Raw genomic sequence first — 18,613 nt, 5'->3', positions numbered from 1 at the left:
GGGGCGTGTTTATGGGACCAAACTGAGCGGAAAGTACCAAAGAACATGGGGTGTACAACATTTTGTTACGGAGATATGGCCTTCCAAACATTCGCCCCTAAAACAAGGAAATATCCAAAAATGAGGAGTAACACTTAAGACCGACTAACCAGCTTGTTTAAAATTACTAGACAATTTCAATAGCCTTTAATCGAACAATTGATTTCTACCTTTACTAATCAGAAGCGTATAAATGAGTAGAAGTATGCCTACGGTGGTAATGTAAAATTAATCCCAAGTGACATGATGTTTCAAGATCTTCCCAGCACCAAGTAAAATGGTTCTGATTGAAGGGACTTTTATTAGCACAGCGTAAACAACGTTATTTTCAGGAATTAGTCCAAATGTCCACGGGCGGCATTACAAAAACGAGGCAGTCTTTCGAATGATACTTGGACATGTTGGAAGATCCCTGGCTTGTTCCTGTTATCTCAAACCGTAAAAAGCTACGCAAATCTTCATCATCACGGACAACACTCTTGTACGTTAGGTATGACCTTGAGAAAACCTAAAAGGACATCTCGAATGTATTTGAAAAACCCATCTCCAATTAAGGGGCGTGTTGTTTGTTTCCAACAGAGTAAACTCGCCCAGAGAACAATTACAATGCAGAGCCACGTTTCGGCGTTAATGGCCCACAAAGGTGGTCCCAAAAACAAGAACAAACTTTAATTTGTTTCGTTCAGTAAGTGTTTCATGTGTCATAGATAAAACGCCATGATTAATGCACGAAGAAAATGAATTTATTGACAAGTTTTAACATTTAATTGCAACTAGTTACAAAAATTGTTCAAAGTGTTCACCACCCGCGTTAAGGCACACATTAGCACGTCTTACAAATGATTCCCTTACACGTTGAAAAATGCCTGGAGTTTCGCGAATTGTTTGACAGCCGTGAATTATTCGTCGACGTAGCTCTTCAACATCGGGCACTTCAGTCTGATAAACTAAGTCTTTCAGGTGGCCCCAAAGAAAGAAATCACAAGGGTTCAGATCGGGTGATCGAGCAGGCCACTCCACAGGTCCACCTCGACCTAACCACCGCAAAGGGAAGGTCGCGTTAAGATAATTTCGGACCGCGATGCTGAAATGTGGTGGTGCACCATCGTGCATGAACCACATTCTGTTTACCAAACCTAAGGGTACGTCTTCGAGTAGTTCCGGTAAATCGTCCCGTAAGAACTGCAAGTAAGCCACACCGTTTAACCTGGGCTCTAGGAAATATGGCCCAATTAAATTGTCACCCACAATACCACACCACACGTTTAAACTGAATTGTACTTGGTGACTTCTAACGCAAGTTGCGTGGGGGTTTAGCTGGGACCATTGATGTTTATTATGTAAGTTAATAATACCATCCCGTGAAAAGTTAGCTTCGTCAGTAACCAACAAATCCCGTGGGAAATCGATATCGTTTACTTTAGCCAGAAACCACTGACAAAACGCCGTGCGTCGTGGGTAGTCCGCTGGATTCAAACCTTGAACTTTTTGAACATGGAAAGGATGAAACCGGTGGCTTCTGAGGATTTTCCACACGAGCGTGTGGTTTACGCCTAATCGGCGACCAACTTGGCGGGTACTTGATTCAGGCTCGTCCTCGAAAATGGTGAGAACTTCGTCTTCTACGGCCTCTGGGATGGCTCTCGCTCTAGGTTGAGGTCCAGCCGGTTGGATTCGTCCATCTTGCCTCAAACGTCTGTCCACAGCCTCGAACGTCAGTCGATTTGGTAGTCGCCTATGCGGAAATCTTTCCTGATACAAGCGTACAGCTGCAGCGGCATTCCCCTCGGCTAGTCCATACATTAGGTGCATATCCGCATATTCGGCATTTGTGAAGAAAGGCATTGTAACAGACTTCGTTGAATTATGAGTTTAATAAAACAAACACATGTACGTGAAACCTCTTTTATTCCTTTCTTAAAAAACATAGTGCTCTGTTTTAGTGCTCTGTTTTTTAAGAATAGGCGAAGTTCTCACTATTTTCGAGGACGATCCAAAAACAAGCAGCCGCCAATTGGTTTGCTGATTAAGAAAAAACCACACGCAACTTGCGTTAGAATTCACAAAGTACAATTCAGCTTAAACGTGTGGTGTAGTATTGTGGGTGACAATTTAATTGGCCCATATTTCCTAGAGCCCAGGTTAAACGGTGTGGCTTACTTGTAGTTCTTACGGGACGATTTACCAGAACTACTCGAAGACGTACCCTTAGGTTTAATAAACAGAATGTGGTTCATGCACGATGGTGCACCACCACATTTCAGCATCGCGGTCCGAAAACTTGTCAATAACATTTTCTTTGTGCATTAATCATGGCGTTTTATCTATGACACATGAAACACTTACTGAACGAAACAAATTAAAGTTTGTTCTTTTGTTTGGGACCACCTTTGTGGGCCATTAACGCCGAAACGTGGCTCTGCATTGTAATTGTTCTCTGGGCGAGTTTACTCTGTTGGAAACAAACAACACGCCCCTTAATTGGAGATGGGTTTTTCAAATACATTCGAGATGTCCTTTTAGGTTTTCTCAAGGTCATACCTAACGTACAAGAGTGTTGTCCGTGATGATGAAGATTTGCGTAGCTTTTTACGGTTTGAGATAACAGGAACAAGCCAGGGATCTTCCAACATGTCCAAGTATCATTCGAAAGACTGCCTCGTTTTTGTAATGCCGCCCGTGGACATTTGGACTAATTCCTGAAAATAACGTTGTTTACGCTGTGCTAATAAAAGTCCCTTCAATCAGAACCATTTTACTTGGTGCTGGGAAGATCTTGAAACATCATGTCACTTGGGATTAATTTTACATTACCACCGTAGGCATACTTCTACTCATTTATACGCTTCTGATTAGTAAGGTAGAAATCAATTGTTCGATTAAAGGCTATTGAAATTGTCTAGTAATTTTAAACAAGCTGGTTAGTCGGTCTTAAGTGTTACTCCTCATTTTTGGATATTTCCTTGTTTTAGGGGCGAATGTTTGGAAGGCCATATCTCCGTAACAAAATGTTGTACACCCCATGTTCTTTGGTACTTTCCGCTCAGTTTGGTCCCATAAACACGCCCCTTAATTTGTGATGGACCTTTCAGAAACACCCTGTATATGAAAATAGCTACGGTAAGGAAAGAAATGTCATTTCCCTCGTGAGCTTGGATAATGACATTCTACCACTGAGCCATAGGCTTTGGTCCCAGTGAACCGAATTCCCATTCGACAGAACGGCTTTCTTGTGGTGTCCCATTCGACCGAACGTAGCCAAAAGGTGCGATTTTATTGAAGTCCCATTGAACCGAAATTCTATTAAACTGGAAGAAGACATACTGTGTGGTTTTGCTCTAAATATATTTTTAATTTCACAACTTATTATTGTTAAAATAAATGTCAGTTGAAAATGTATTACTGCACTTATTTTAACTACGTTTTAATTACGGCGAACCTCACTTAGCCTAACCTAACCTAACCTAACCAAACGTAACCTAACCTAACCCAACCCAACCTTGTTTGGAGGTTAAAAGATTATTAATATGAGTATTAAAAGCCCGCCTTTTACCACGAACTATTTATTAGCAATAATAGAATTATTTTGGAAAATATGTCAGATAATTAATTGGAGAATATTTTGGAAAAGATGGCAGCTAATTAATAGATGAATATTTTGGAAAAGGTGGGAGCTAATTAATAGGAAAATCTTTTGGAAAAGGTGGCAGTTAATTAATAGGAGAATATTTTAGAAAAGGTGGTAGCTAATTAAAAGGAGAATATTTTGGAAAATGTGGCAGCTAATTAGTCTCCACCAGACTTCATTAATTAAAATGAAAGTGGCGTATTTAATTCTTAAATGAACATTTATCTTTGGGGTCGGATACTTCTGAACTTGTATCTTTGGGGTCGGATACTTCTGAACTTGTATCTTTGGGGTCGGATACTTCTGAACTTGTATCTTTGGGGTCGGATACTTCTGAACTTGTATCTTTGGGGTCGGATACTTCTGAACTTGTATCTTTGGGGTCGGATACTTCTAAATTTGTATCTATGGGGTCGGATACTTCTGAACTTGTATCTTTGGGGTCGGATACTTCTGAACTTGTATCTTTGGGGTCGGATACTTCTAAATTTGTATCTTTGGGGTCGGATACTTCTGAACTTGTATCTTTGGGGTCGGATACTTCTGAACTTGTATCTTTGGGGTCGGATACTTCTAAATTTGTATCTTTGGGGTCGGATACTTCTGAACTTGTATCTTTGGGGTCGGATACTTCTGAACTTGTATCTTTGGGGTCGGATACTTCTGAACTTGAATCTTTGGGGTCGGATACTTCTGAACTTGTATCTTTGGGGTCGGATACTTCTGAACTTGTATCTTTGGGGTCGGATACTTCTGAACTTGTATCTTTCAGGTCGGATACTTCTAAATTTGTATCTTTCGAGTCGGATACTTCTAAATTTGTATCTTTCGGGTCGGATACTTCTAAATTTGTATCTTTCGGGTCGGATACTTCTAAATTTGTATCTTTCGGGTCGGATACTTCTGAATTTGTATTTTTGGGGTCGGATACTTCTGAACTTGTATCTTTGGGGTTGGATACTTCTAACTTTGTATCTTTCGGGTCGGATACTTCTGAATTTGTGTCTTTGGGGTCGGATACTTCTGAATTTGTATCTTTGGGGTCGGATACTTCTGAACTTGTATCTTTGGGGTCGGATACTTCTGAACTTGTATCTTTGGGGTCGGATACTTCTGAACTTGTATCTTTGGGGTCGGATACTTCTGAACTTGTATCTTTGGGGTCGGATACTTCTGAACTTGTATCTTTGGGGTCGGATACTTCTGAACTTGTATCTTTGGGGTCCGATACTTCTGAACTTGTATCTTTGGGGTCAGATACTTCTGAACTTGTATCTTTCAGGTCGGATACTTCTAAATTTGTATCTTTCGAGTCAGATACTTCTAAATTTGTATCTTTCGGGTCGGATACTTCTAAATTTGTATCTTTCGGGTCGGATACTTCTGAATTTGTATCTTTGGGGTCGGATACTTCTGAACTTGTATCTTTGGGGTTGGATACTTCTAAATTTGTATCTTTCGGGTCGGATACTTCTGAATTTGTATCTTTCGGGTCGGATACTTCTGAATTTGCATCTTTGGGGTCGGATACTTCTGAATTTGTATCTTTGGGGTCTTATACTCCACCAGACTTCATTAAAATGGAAGTGGCGAATTTAATTTTTAAAATAACCATTAATAATCTAAATTTTTTTAAAGCTAAATGGAAAGAAAGTTATAGCTCGTTATATTTCCCCATCCCGCGGGCGCCGGCCTTGACTGGCTGAGGCTCCGCTCTGGCTCTGCCTGTATTACGGTTTATATGTAGTTAACATGCGATGACTCTACCCTGCCTCTACCTTTATTATGGCTTTTGGGCAAGTTAACATGGGATCACACTACTATATGTCTTTCGTTTTCGTTAGCTTTTCGCCAAAAATGAAATTATTGTGAGAGTTGGGCTTATCTAAAGTGAGATAAGGTTTGCTTGCGTTCATTCTCTAAGTTTTTTGAAAACTAAATGGAAGTAAAAGGTATATAGTCTAGAGGATTCGTGCTGCTTTTTAGTAAAATCGTACACTTGGTGACAAAAGGACGAAACTTTGCACAAAGTATCTATGTGTCTTAAGTAGTCGATTAAAGATTGGAGGCATTCTGTATCTGTCCTGTTACATTTGTGACAGGCGTATAAATGCGACATAGTTTTGCAGAAGTGCACTCTGAACGCCCCCTCATTTCTCTCATACCGTCTCCTTTCTTGGGGGCGGGCGCCTCTACTCGAGATAGTATAAAGTCTCGAAGGGGTCGTTCATCATACTATTTTACCATTTTTTTGCACTGGCAAATTTATTGGGAAGGGTTTTACATACTCAAAGAAACGTTAACTATTTATACTATAAGTTTTAAGGTATTTAAATGGAAATGTAATGTTATTTCAATGATGACAGTTTATTTTATAAAAAGCATTTAGCTTCATTTTATTATTATTCTTTTAAAATATTTCCCCTAGACGTTAATACGAACCACTTTAATAAAAGTTTAATTTCGTAAGTTCAGAATTATTTTATATATCTATTATTATTTTATAAAAACTGTCTCATTTTGGGGGTCCGTCTTTTTTCCCTGGGACCACTCGCATTATTTAAACTGTTATTAAGGCTAGGTGCCCATGATTAGTAAATTTTTCTTTGTTTAAGTCCTTTAGTTAAAAATCGACGAGTTTTTTTGTTAACATATTGGTTGCAATATTGTCATATGTTATTTAGATGTAATTTTACAATCCCTAGTTTTTGAGGTAAAATATGCCTAAATGTATTGTTAAATGGGTTCTATAGTAATTTAGGTAGAAATTATTTCTGTTTTTATTAAATTTTGAAATAACGTTTTCAGTGTTGGTCACGCTCTCCTCAGTTAACTTATTTTGCTCGTTGAGATTAGTATACCCTAATTTTATTTTTGGTGTGGAAAGGGCTATTTTTTTATAGAAAGGGGCATGAATAAATTAGTCACCAGTACCGCCAGAGAAAAGGGTTAGGCCTAGCTAGCCGCTCAATGAGTCTCAAAATTTTCCGTACAAATATTTTTCGAAGTTTAGTACCACCCGGAGTTAGGTTTTAAAGTGTGACGGTGGACGCATTGTCGCCCTAAGCCGTTGGAAATCAACTCATGGGTTTTTACGATACATAGGTTGGCAAGCTCAATATATTTTTGCTCGAATTTTTCAACACCACTTTCTTCCCAAGTATTCTATCAATGAGCAAAGACTTGTTTTTTCGCGTTAGTGAAGTTTTATAGCTAGGCCCATGTCTTTTTCAAAATGATTACAATATAGGGCCTATTTAAATGTTTTAAAATGAATACAGTTAAATTAGTATGTTATGGAGAAGGAGCCACCACCCATAAATTGGAATATTTGTTTTATTTGTCAAGAAATAAAAGCGGAAAAATTAACGTGTCCTGCAAAATTTGAAAGCCGATTTCAAGCAGCCGGATACCGATCTATTGCTGAAAATTTACTCGAGTTTAGCAAGATTGGAGAGGTACCTTCAAATCTAAATATTAATTTAATAGACCATGGTTGTGGTATTGAACAAACTCTGAAAGCTCAAAATGCCAAGTTTCATAAAACCTGTAGATTGCACTATAACAACAACGCGCTTCAACGGTCAACTGAACGGAAAAACAGAGATTTAAAACGAAAACCAAGTGATGAAAGCGACGAGGATTGTGCAAAAAAAAAGAAAAAATTCACCAGAAGCTGTTCTACGTCTCACCAAACAAATACAACTCGTGAAACTTTAAAATGCTTCTTTTGTGATCACCCTGATAAGAAAGGTAATCCTTTGCACGAAGTTACAACTTTTGGAGTGGACCAACTAGTCCAATTATGCGCATTGAACTTAGAAGACCAAAAACTGTTAGCTAAATTGAGTGAGGGCGATATGATAGCTATAGAAGCCAAATACCACGAAACCTGCCTCACCAGTCTGTATAATCGAGATAGAAGCAGTAGGACAGCGTCCAATAAAAAGGAAATCGCAGATACGTCCTGCCAAACTTCCTTTGCTGAACTACTGTCATACATGCAAACTACCTTAACGGATGAAGAAAACCCTGTCTTTCAACTAAGTGAACTTAAAAAACTTTTCGACACAAGAGTAGCTCAATTAGGGGGAGATGCTTCTGGTGTACATTCGACTCGCCTAAAAAATAAAATACTTAGCTACATACCAGAACTTCAACCCCAGAAAGATGGAAGAGAAATATTTCTGATCAAAAATGGTACCATAGGCAAAACCATCAAAGTTTTCACAGCCATGGATGCAGAAGACGATACAGTGACCTTATCACGAGCAGCAAACATTGTCAGGAGACAATTGATTAATCGAACCAGCTTGCCCTTCTCTGGATCATTTTCTAGAAATTGCCAAGAAAAAGCTGTTCCACAGTCTCTTCAAACACTTGTTACCATGATTTTGCAAGGCTCAAATATCAAATCTCAAGCTAACTACTCGTCACAAGCTTGCTTGACCATAGCACAGCTAATAGCATTTAATACATATGTAAAAAGGCGCAGCAGTTATTCCGCATGTAACAAGCACAGTGAGCACCAAGAAACGCCACTTCCTCTTTTCCTTGGATCTATGATACACTCAAAAACCCGATCTAAGGAAGTTGTAGACACTCTTAACAGGCTTGGTTTGTCAGTATCGTATGACAGAATCTTGGGATGCTCTGCTGATCTTGGAAACGCGGCGATACGTCATTTTGAAAGCCTTGGGGCTGTATGCCCGCCGTCATTAAAGGTTGGTGTCTTTACAACTTCCGCCGTGGACAATATTGATCACAACCCATCAGCAACAATCGCTCAAGGGTCATTTCACGGAACGGGGATATCATTGTTTCAACTCCCTGAGCACGACAATTTAGGAGTTCAGCAAGACACGTCGAATTTTCAAAGAACTGGAAAACAAATGGCCGCGCTTCCAACAAGTTACACGGAAGTTCCTCCAGTAAATGATTCTAAAAAAATTGGACTCTTCCAGAAATAAAAAAGCTGGAAGACTTAACTAAATCTGATGGCTCTCTAGTACTTGAAGCGCTAGAACTAGAATCAAAATGGTGCGAAAGTGTATTAAAATGTATTCTAGACGAAGACCGAGATCCTCACGTATCTTGGGCTGCGTACCACAGCTCTAAATCTAATCTTGAAGATGAACTGACCAAATATCCACTTGCTGTGTCTTCTTTGTTACCATTATTTCCAGACGCATCAAAATCAATCGCTATGATGGACGTAGTCAGACAGGCAACTTCTATTCTTAACCCAGGACAAGTTGCGGTTATTGCCTGCGATCAACCACTATATAAGATGGCAAAATAAATCCAATGGAAGTGGCCCGAGTCACACGGTGAAAATTCATTTGTGGTAATGCTAGGTGGCCTACACATAAAAATGACGTTACAAAAGGCTTTGGGCGATCTTTTAGAAGGCACTGGATGGACCTCGGCCATAGAACAAGCAAATGTCGCCTCATCAGGAACTGCAAATTCATTTTTAAAGTCCTTCCACGTCAAGAAAACAGCCCTAGTGCACCAAGTGACCGCTTGCGCACTGTTTGCGTTAAGAAAGGAAGCATTTGAATACGAAAATTCTAACACTGACTGTCCAACTGAAACATTTCAGAAATGGTGCCAAAATAGAGCGAATGAAAGTCCTCAATTCATGTTCTGGCAGCTAATCTTTGAGATTGAATTGGAGCTGCTAATTTGGGATAGAGCCGTTCATGAAGGAAATTTTCCTCTCTATGTTGAAGCTTTAAGAAATATTGCATGGGTTTTCTTTGCCTTGGATCACACTAACTACGCACGATACGTTTCCGTCCATGTACGCGACATGCTTGCCCTTGAAGAAATACATCCGGAAATTTACAAAGAATTCTGTAAAGGAAAATTCTCAATAAATAAGTCACACCGTCCGTTTTCGAGAATGTCTTTAGATGAGAGCCATGAACAAAACAATGCCTGTGTAAAAGGAGATGGAGGAGCAGTTGGCCTTACTGAAAAGCCATCAGCTCTAATAAGATGGATGGTGGGTGGTCCTGAAATGGCTCGCATAGTCAACGAATTTTTCAGTATTCTTAATAATAGCAAGACAACAAACAGTTCTTTACATCATGAAGACACTCCGAGCAAGCAGGCCAAATTCGTTCAAAACGTAAAATCGCTTATAAACGTCATGAAAGACATGGGCAACCCTTTTACAGATCCTTCAGAAGACCTGCTCATTCTGGATAGCAGGCAAATAGTGGATAGAAGAATTTCAATTTCTTTGAAAAATTTACAGAATAACGGTCGAAACCAATTGGAGATTTTTTTTAAGGAACGTCTAGTTCATCGAAATATAGACATTGACTTTGTATTGAAAAAAAAAAACAAATTTGCCTTGTTCAGCAGACCACCAGAAAGGGAAAAATCGAAACATAAAATAGCAGTCACCACCATTAAACGAGACAGAAATCTATTTTCACGACTTTATATCGGATGTCAAAATCGAACTGGTGATCTGGACCAGTTTTTTAAACACGAAAACCAACCATTTCCTCCCTCTTTGTCCGAAAATGGAATCATGCGAATGGGAAACAAAGCAGACCTCGCTCACTGCTTGGAAGACATGATGACGGTCAACGAAGAGATAAATTCGACCCCAGAGGTGGACATGGTGGTAGTTGATAGAGCAGTCATCATTAACATGATAAAGCCTCTTCCAGCTTCTTCGTTCTTCGATTACGCAGAGATGTTCGGAAAATACGTTTCTAGACAGCTCACTGGTAACGTTCGTCGAGTTGATGTTGTGTTTGACACATACATTGAAAACAGTTTAAATGCGAACACCAGGCGAAAACGAGGAAAAGGAATTAGAGTACGAGTTGAAGGTAGAAAAGCAGTACCTCGAAATTGGCCTGAATTCTTGAGAATAGACGAAAACAAGAAAGGAACTATTTGTCTTTTTGAGTCAGGAAATTTCTTGTGCAAATTTTCCTGGAATTGTTTTAATTACCTGTATCGAAAAGGTCTTGACCACATCAGAAATCAATGTAGATGACCTATCTCCATGTACCCAGGAAGAAGCGGACACTCGCTTGTTTCTTCACGCGGCTCATGGAGCTAAAATGGGCTTTGGAAGGATTTTAATAAGAATTGTAGACACTGACGTGCTTGTTCTTGCAATTAGTTTGGCTTCCAAAATAAACTGCAAACAGTTGATAGTCGCCATTGGAACAGGGAAGTCCTACCGTTACTTGAATGCCACGGGCCTAGCAGAAAAACTCGGAAATGAGAAATGTGAAGGACTACCCGCATTTCACGCACTCACAGGGCGTGATACAACGTCTACCTTTGGAGGTAAAGGGAAAAGAACGGCCTGGGCCGTATGGTCCGCGTTTTCAGACGTGACATCAGCGTTTCAAGCTTTATCAAAAGGACTATCTGCTTCAAAATTACACGAAGTGATTCCATTCCTCGAAAGTTTTGTCATTTTAATGTATGACAGATGTAGTTCTGATGAAAACTTAAATGATGCAAGAAAATTGCTTTTTACTCAAAAAAATCGGGAACTGGAAAATATTCCTCCAACTAAAGACGCTTTTATGCAACATGTATTGCGAGCAGCGTACCAATCGGGCCATGTGTGGGGCCAAGCCCTTAAAAGGGTCCCTGATTTACCAGATCCAAACCAATACGGGTGGTACAAAAGAGAAGATTCGCAAAATTGGCAAATAAAACGGATAACATTTCCTCCTGCTGCTGAGTTGTGTTGCGAAATATTAAAATGTGGTTGTACTAAAGGTTGCCGTGGACAGTGCTCTTGTGTTAAAGCACAACTACCTTGCACCGCGCTATGCAAATGTGGTGGTTGCGATAGAGCTATGGCATAATTAATTATTCTGTACATTTAAGTTTTATATGTTTTTATGTATTAAATGTCAATTTTGATATCTGTATGTTTTATAACAATTTTTACATGTATCGAAATAACTATTGTACCTGTCAATGACTTTTACACTAAAATTTTTTTCATTTCTATACTTTGCCAAAGTTAAAATTAAACATTATCGTTAGTACTTCAATATTTACATTTAAAAATTATTTCCTATAAAAATACTGAATTGAAGCACCTTGTATTGATGTTATAAAGAGATTTAAGCTTTTTTTGTTGAAAGGTATTATAGTGAACGACCCCTTCGAGACTTTATACTATCTGGAGTAGAGGCGCCCGCCCCCAAGAAAGGAGACGGTATGAGAGAAATGAGGGGGCGTTCAGAGTGCACTTCTGCAAAACTATGTCGTACTTTTACGCCTGTCACAAATGTCACAGGACAGATACAGAATGCCTCCAATCTCTAATCGACTACTAAAGACACATATTTTGTGCAAAGTTTCGTTCTTTTGTCACAAAGTGCACAATCAAAACCCCAATCCTCTAGACTAAAAGGGTTCTGTGTGTAAACCTAATGATTTTACACGTCTCCTACAGTAGACCTTTTCTTCCGAACGCTGGAACCAAAGGTGGTGATTTTCCGATAGTTCACAGGAAAAAGTTTAATAGTTACCCAACAAAAATGATTGGAAGAGTCTGAATAAAAATTTTTAATTGGTTTGTTGGCAGGGTTTATCGATCGTGTGATCTATCGATTAATTTAAAAGCAATTTAAACGAACAAAATGATCTACGTAGTGGTTATCATTTGCCGGTGGCACCAGTTTAGAAACCTGGTAACGAGCCCTTATGCGTAGAGTTTGCATCTATCTACTTTAAACAACAAAAATTAATTTAATTTAAGCAAAAAATTAATACTAATCAGCGGTTATCGTTGGCCGATGGCACCGGGTGAGACACCTAAAACGAACCCTACACGACCAATTGCTCTTCTAACTACAACAACCAGACAACAACCAGCTGACACTGACAGCTGTCTTGAACTTTTGACCGATACTTACTAAAATCAATGAATTTATAAATTATCGGCTAAAACCTAACTTTAAATTCTTTTGAAATAAATTATAAATAAGTTATACTTACGAAAAAAATAAAATTAGACCTAATTAGCCCCTTCTTTTATATGAAAAGTGAAAAAAATTCCCTTCAGGCTTAAGCTAGAGCATAGAGTAATTTCTTTCCCATATACGGCAACGTCATAACCCTCTATCTCTTACCTTAGTGATATCCCCCCTCCCCTTCCCTTCCGGGGGCAAATAGTATTCTCTAGTACAAAGTAGCCCCTAACGTAGGGGATACACAGTTCACTCCCCCTCTCAACCGAAATTACTCTATAGGCAGAGCGGACGACGTAATGTCTAAACAAAAAAATGGATATAGCTGTAAATATCTCCTACCTACCGTTACACAGGCTAGGAAAAAAGACAGGTTTACAGGTCAAAAACCAGTTTATTAATAGCTTGGACCACTTTTTTTATTCAAAACGTGAGGGTCACTGGTCCCAATGACTAGTTTATTAATTCCTACTATTATCAAAAATTGAAATGGGGGACCTCTTTAATTATTTTCATTTTAACATAAATTTCCACTCCATGAGTCCAGTTGTGTATACAACCCTAAGCCGAGAGAGATTTTTTTAGAAGAGAGAACGACCACAAGTCCTGGGACCAATAGAAAAATAAATAGGGGAAGGGTCACTGGTCCCGGGACCAGTTTCATATTTAAGACATCTGGGGTCACTGGTCCGGAGGACTAGTTCAGAAAAAAAACCTTATTTCCAAGCCTGCTACCGTACTACCTACAGCCGAAAACTACTCTTGCTAAGACCGAGGCTTAGCAATCAATAAATGAAATTTAATTCAGAAATTATTGACTAAATCGTACCCTTCAATTTTTTTTGTATTGAATCAAAATAAAGAATTACTTACGAAAAATATTAAAATCAGATCTTTTAAAGCTCAACAACGTTCTCATAGTTCCAGGCGCGTAGGAACGTTTCGAATTTAGGGGGGTACAGTCTAAACATGGATTTGGGCGCCCCCTCCCCAAAGACAAGAAAAATGTCGAAAAATACATTGAACACGGTTGAAACATTGTACTTTAATCACAATGAAATGGTGAATTATTATGATTTTCCAAAAATCGGTGTCCGATAGGTGTTGGTTGTGGAAACATTTCTGCACATGAAATTTTATTCAATCTTAGCAATCCTCTCTGTATATGTTTATCTAGATAATTGCTAATTGATTTAGTTTTTTTCAAGTCATTGTTGCCCGTAGTCAGGGCACAAACACTTTAAGAGAATTTTTAGTATGAAAAATATGATTCCCATTGTAAAATTATAGGATTTTATAGGACCAGGAGTTCATAATAACCCCCTGATAGGACTCATAAGTGATAAGACCTGAAGTGTGGATGATTCTATTTCAGTGTGAATGTAAGATTCCTTAAAGTGCGTTACATCGCACCTTGATCTAATTAAATACTGAAGGGCTCACGCAGAAGGCAAAAAGACTAATAATTAAAAAACCATAAACAAAAAAGACTTAAAGTGACTGAAAATTACCAAATCAAACTATTTAAAAGGGTCAGGTAGGAAGAGAGGTTTTTCACTGAAAACCGATTTTTATAATTAAAGATATTTTAAAGGTCTTTGACATTTCAGATGAAAAATCTCAGGCAAAATTAAAATGAAGTGCAGCTCAGAATTCTAAGTAATTGCTATCATTTCAAATAAAACCTACAAAAATTCTTTAAATTTAATTATGCGAAAATGGAAGGCAAAAATCTCCTGAGCGAGCGAAGCGAGCTCCGCGATTTTTTTATCTAACCAAATGAGATGTCGCTAATTCTGCGTTTCAAACGTCATTCAGCTGGGATTATAAATAATTATTCCAAAATCCCCAAAATTTAGGAAGATTAGTGAAATTATAGGATAAAATGGGATACTTTCTAAAATATTCTCACTTCAGTATCATTTTGGCGCCCTTTGAATATAAATTTGGCGCCCTTTCTGACCTATTTAGGCGCCCTAGTCGAATTTTAGGGGGGTACAATGTACCCTTGTACCCCCCCCCGTTCCTACGCCACTGCATAGTTCAAAAATAATCTTTAAGGTGACAAAGCGCGGCCATTGCCCAAAATATTTCGTTTCTCCTTCTATCACCGCCACCTAGAGTATAAAGGCCCGTTCGCGCCTCTAAAACTAGGGGGGACTTTGGCTTGTATAGGATTGTCGTTTTTCCTCAATAGCGGGCGCGATTTTTCAAAGCTTTTCGTGGTCTTGTTCTCACAATTGAAATTGATCTTGACTAGATATCCAATATTGGCTAAATAGTTATTTCATTTTGTATGCAATTTACAGATTTTTATCTATTTCAACGAAAAATAATTTAAAGGTGAATTAATTGTGTATTTACCTAATTAAATTGATATGTAATATTCCTATTTATGCAAAAGCAATAGTGCGTTGTTATTGAACTTAGAAAGTTTATTTGAAACATTAATTACATAAGTTATTTCGATTTGTACTTTAACAGGTATATTTTCTAAACTTTAAGTACCTTTCGCGATAAAGGCTTTTTATTAAGTTTCTTGTAACTTCGCACTCTATCAGTTGCATCGTTAGCATAGTTTGTAAAAAGAGGTCTCAAATATTTTTCAAGTAGTTTTTTTGATAATTCTGTATTGCCGCAATGACATTCGAAAGGCTTTCTAAAATGTGGTAAAATTGCTTGCATATAATTTTGAAGAGGTTTGTTTTGTGGAAATAAATGTAAAGACCCTTGTACAAAATCTGTTAGGAGCGCTAGCGACGCTAGTAATAATCGCGAAGGCGAATTCAAACCACCACGATCTTGTTCTCTAATTAGAACTAAATGTGGTGCATTGGAAGTAGGTTGAAATAGTTTTTCAATACAATCTAAACAATTAGTTGTTTCATCAGCAATTTTTACTAGATAACCTCCAATCATCGCAATTGATAAATTTCTAATAGTAACATGTGAGTTATCCGAAATGGTTAAGTTCTCCATTCTGTTTAATATCATATTCAAATGACTAGGCAAGTTGAGATCTGTACTATTGTCTGAGACATTTGTTGCAATTTGAGTAGTATCGCCTTCATGATCCACAACTGCTTTAGACGTAGAGGCACAGCTGCAGTTAGAGTACCCAGTGGCTTTCAAAATTCCAAATCGCAGGTGATGTTCGAGGCTTAAAGAGCATGACCGAACATCCATTTGGTCGTTATATCCACCAGAGCGCCTTAAATGACAATACGTTTCCTCAACCCCATCGCTTGAAAGTTTTCTGGTGAAAATGTAGAGAAACCCACTTCTCCATCTTTAGGAAATGAGTGAAAGGTTACGGGTAAATCATTTTCAAGAAGACGGTTCTTCCCCTTTCCATCGATTTGTTTACAATTAGGAACTGAACAGATAACCATTATGAAAAATACGGACGGCACATCAGATTATTTTATATTATTCAACGGTGTGAATAAAATACAAATTCAAAAAAAAGAAAAAATAACAATCAAACTTGGAAAAAAATTGCAATTAAAAAACTCCAAAAGACATAAGGCAAAGGCTTAGGCCCTAAGCTGCGGAATCAACTATTTAGCAACGTTTACTATATTTTAAAGTTTCAAAATTGTTACTACGTATTCAATATATTGTGCAGATTAATTAAAAATTGGAAATGAATCACAAACTCTTACCTTGAAATAATTGTCGACCACTAAAACAAAAATCTCCAGCCACTGGCAAGTGGCAACCAGTTGCTCCAACCATACAAGTCGGCTATGCTCCAACCGTCGTCAGATGTTTAAGCTCTCTGACATCACCTGCTGACATCACAGATGGCACGTGACCTAAGCGTTGAAAAATCGCGCCTCTATTGAGAAAAGTTGGCGAACTCAATTTCCTCAATCTGATTTTTTTAGTTTCCAAACCTACGTCATAAATGACGTAGCCACAAGTATAGACAAAATACTAAATAGCTAGAATAGCAGTAATGACATTCTGGGTGCAACAACGTAAGTCAAAGCATGATTAAAAAACCATTGAATTTAGCACTTAAACTTAATTTTTCTCAAAAACCTTAAATTTGTTCCTAGAAAAAGGTTTATATTTTGATATAAAACTGTTCCCAAACGTAACAAACGAATATTTCATTTCAAAAGGGTGGCGACAAAATGCCTAAATTTGAGAAAAACTCCATATTATTTCAATGGAAAAATTTTACTTTTTCACCAAAAGGGCAGATTTATTTTAAGGAAATACAAGTTGGGAAAACCAAAATATTACCTCTCCGAGTCAAGACGACTACTTACAAACTTATTTACCCAGATATGGAAATGTTTCTTAAGTTAAAATTTATGAAATATGAAAGCAGTATACAAAGCATAGCAAATATACTGTAAATCAGACGACATTTTACATCCAATAATGATATACTTGTACACATTAAAATCATCCGATGGGGGAGAAACGGGAAATGAAGAGATAAAACTTTGGAGGGATACTACCTTTACGTGTTTGTAAAGGCCCAATTTTCTACTCCTCAACTGTATGCCCTCTATGTTCAAAGCCATATTCACAACAGGGTTGCCATATAAACACTATCATCTCGTTTCACCTCAACGATTTTCTTAGTTTGTCAACATGACTGTTAACGTTACATAACACCAAAGCTTATTTGTGGCTACACACACTGAAAGTAAATGCGTACCATGAAAAGCATGAAAACACGAAGCTATTAACCGATTACGATCAGACCTTTCACTGGTCTGGGCTGCGTTCAGCAGAGCTCACCAAAAAAGACAGCGGATTTTGGAAATGTTTACCGGTGAGCTCTGTCGTCATAGCTTTTCTCCGGTCATCGGCGTTTTATAAATGACGCTAGCGCAATAAAGCGTGCAAGGTACCAAGGCTTAACAAAAATTGTATGATAACATATTTATAGAGATAGATAACAACTTTTATAATTAAAATTAGAAACTAACATATCTCTTAAAATTCTCGCGTGATCAACTGGTTTCACGCCAATTAAATAGCTATAGTCCCATAGAGCTATTTGTATTGATTCATCCATGGTTTTTTCGCCAAGCTGAGAACTACACGTTTTACGTCACGTTATCCAAAAGGCCGCCTATTTTCTTTGAAGACCGCGCTAGCTCAGCGCTAAGCACCGTGACGTCAAAATTCAAAAACAAAATCCCGTTATGTAGGACACTGCTAACAGCGCTGGGCTCTGCTGAACGCGGCCCAGATTTCCACCATGATTATATAATCTAAGCCTAATTATTTAATAGTGTATTTAACTTTCGGCTCACTCTGAACCGTTAATGTCTCTGCATTACAGAAACGAAAACCAAACCCAAGCGTTTACTTTTTGGTTCACTAGGCCTATTAACAAATAACAGTTCATTTGACCAACATTGTAGCGTTGCGCTTGTATTCACTTTAGGAAGGATTATGCTATAAACAGATGTAGTATAGCTTAAGTAATATATAAACATCCATTTTAAATAATAATATTAAAAAAAATCTTTGGAATATCAAAATGAAATAGAGCTTTAAAGCTACAAAAGTACTAAATGCATCATAATTACGAAAAATATTTCCACATATTCATTTTATATTATTGAAAACAGGAATATTAAGGTTCTGAAGGATTTCTTTACACATCAAAACAAAAACGAACTTCTAACGCAGCGCACTAGTGTAACAACGGACGGACACATATAGACAAACACATAGACTACTGTTTTACCCTTTCCGTATTAATTTTGAGTTTAGAGACATGATTATCTTAAATATTAAAATAAATATAATTAATATTAAATATTTTCTTCGATAGTTGTTCGCCTTATTGAGCGTTACATCGTTTTGAAAAAGAATAATTAAACATTCTTGAGAGACTTGACTAATATTGGCGTTTGAAATGAAGCATACGCCGGTTGCGTCGCCTTACTCAAATAGGTAGTATATAAGGGTGTCGAATCGCAGCTATGGATAAGAACAG

General features: G+C 37.9%; 1 long non-coding RNA gene across 1 annotated transcript; it reads right to left on the bottom strand.

The window, feature by feature from the left end:
• Positions 1 to 764: 764 nt before the first annotated feature.
• On the bottom strand, positions 765 to 3,271 carry LOC149707855 (uncharacterized). The gene is made up of 2 exons (XR_016380586.1): positions 2,386 to 3,271; positions 765 to 1,073 (listed from the first exon to the last, which is right to left on the bottom strand). It is a non-coding gene; the product is annotated as an uncharacterized LOC149707855 (long non-coding RNA).
• Positions 3,272 to 18,613: the final 15,342 nt, after the last annotated feature.

Source organism: Phalangium opilio, unplaced genomic scaffold (genome assembly GCF_054372755.1).
Source record: "Phalangium opilio isolate 3A_F unplaced genomic scaffold, DU_Popi_V2 ptg000013l_1, whole genome shotgun sequence".
NCBI classification, from domain to species: Eukaryota; Metazoa; Arthropoda; class Arachnida; order Opiliones; family Phalangiidae; genus Phalangium; species Phalangium opilio.
The sequence above is the reverse complement of the archived record's forward strand: the minus strand, read 5'-3'. Positions and strand labels throughout refer to the sequence as shown.